The sequence below is a fragment of the Papaver somniferum genome, chromosome 8 (assembly GCF_003573695.1).
Source record: "Papaver somniferum cultivar HN1 chromosome 8, ASM357369v1, whole genome shotgun sequence".
In the NCBI taxonomy this organism is placed as follows: Eukaryota; Viridiplantae; Streptophyta; class Magnoliopsida; order Ranunculales; family Papaveraceae; genus Papaver; species Papaver somniferum.
In genome coordinates this window covers 27,583,060-27,585,236 of record NC_039365.1, presented here as the reverse complement: position 1 = coordinate 27,585,236, position 2,177 = coordinate 27,583,060, and positions in this window count along the sequence as shown.

The following is a 2,177-nucleotide window of genomic DNA, read 5'->3' as shown; positions in this document are numbered from 1 at the left end:
TACTTATGGATGTCTAGGGTGATGGTCAAACAAGTCAAATTTTTGGACGAGGTACTTTTAAGTTTTCCTGCATTTATCCATGCCCATGAGCATGTCTATACCATAAACTAATTTTTGGACAATAAGCTTTCAAATTTTCTGATACTTATTGAAGTCTAGGGTGATGGTCAAACAAGTCAAATTTTTGGACGAGGTGCTTTTAAGTTTTCCTGCATTTATGCATGCCAATGAGCATTTCTAGACCATAAACTAATTTTTGGACAAGATGCTTTCGAATTTTTGATACTTATCGACGTCTAGGGTGATGGTCAAACAAGTCAAATTTTTGGACGAGGTTCTTTTAAGTTTTCCTGCATTTATCCATGTCCATGAGCATGTCTAGACCATAAACTGATTTTTGGACAAGAAGCTTTCGAATTTTTCGGTACTTATGGACGTCTAGGGTGATGGTCAAACAAGTCAAATTTTTGGACGAGGTACTTTTAAGTTTTCCTGCATTTATCCATGCCGATGAGCATGTCTAGACCATAAACTAATTTTTGGACAATAAACTTTCGAATTTTTTGATACTTATGGACGTCTAGGGTGACGGTCAAACAAGATCAAATTTTTGGACGACGTAATTTTAACTTTTAATGCATTTATGCATGCCCATGAGCATGTCTAGACCATAAACTAATTTTTGGATAAGATTCTTTCGAATTTTTCGATACTTATGGACGTCTAGGGTGATGGTCAAACAAGTCAAATTTTTGGACGACGTAATTTTAACTTTTCCTGCATTTATGCATTCCCATGAGCATGTCTAGACCATAAACTAATTTTTGGATAAGATTCTTTCGAATTTTTCGATACTTATGGACGTCTAGGGTGATGGTCAAACAAGTCAAATTTTTGGACGAGGTGCTTTTAAGTTTTCCTGCATTTATGCATGCCAATGAGCATTTCTAGACCATAAACTAATTTTTGGACAAGATGCTTTCGAATTTTTCGATACTTATGGACGTCTAGGGTGATGGTCAAACAAGTCAAATTTTTGGACGAGGTACTTTTAAGTTTTCCTGCATTTATCCATTCCCATGAGCATGTCTAGATCAGAAACTGATTTTTGGACAAGAAGCTTTCGAATTTTTCGGTACTTATGGACGTCTAGGGTGATGGTCAAACAAGTCAAATTTTTGGACGAGGTGCTTTTAAGTTTTCCTGCATTTATGCATGCCAATGAGCATTTCTAGACCATAAACTAATTTTTGGACAAGATGCTTTCGAAATTTTCGATACTTATTGAAGTCTAGGGTGATGGTCAAACAAGATCAAATTTTTGAACGAGGTACTTTTAAGTTTTCCAGCATTTATACATGCCCATGAGCATGTGTAGATCATAAACTAATTTTTGGACAAGTTGCTTTCGAAATTTTCGATACTTATGGACGTCTAGATTTATGGTCAAACATGTCAAATTTTTGGACGAGGTACTTTTAAGTTTTCCTGCATTTATCCATGCCGATGAGCATGTCTAGACCATAAACTAATTTTTGGACAATAAACTTTCGAATTTTTTGATACTTATGGACGTCTAGGGTGACGGTCAAACAAGATCAAATTTTTGGACGACGTAATTTTAACTTTTAATGCATTTATGCATGCCCATGAGCATGTCTAGACCATAAACTAATTTTTGGATAAGATTCTTTCGAATTTTTCGATACTTATGGACGTCTAGGGTGATGGTCAAACAAGTCAAATTTTTGGACGACGTAATTTTAACTTTTCCTGCATTTATGCATGCCCATGAGCATGTCTAGATCATAAACTAATTTTTGGATAAGATTCTTTCGAATTTTTCGATACTTATGGACGTCTAGGGTGATGGTCTAACAAGTCAAATTTTTGGACGAGGTGCTTTTAAGTTTTCCTGCATTTATGCATGCCAATGAGCATTTCTAGACCATAAACTAATTTTTGGACAAGATGCTTTCGAATTTTTCGATACTTATGGACGTCTAGGGTGATGGTCAAACAAGTCAAATTTTTGGACGAGGTACTTTTAAGTTTTCCTGCATTTATCCATGCCCATGAGCATGTCTAGACCAGAAACTGATTTTTGGACAAAAAGCTTTCGAATTTTTCGGTACTTATGGACATCTAGAGTGACGGTCAAACAAGTCAAATTTTTG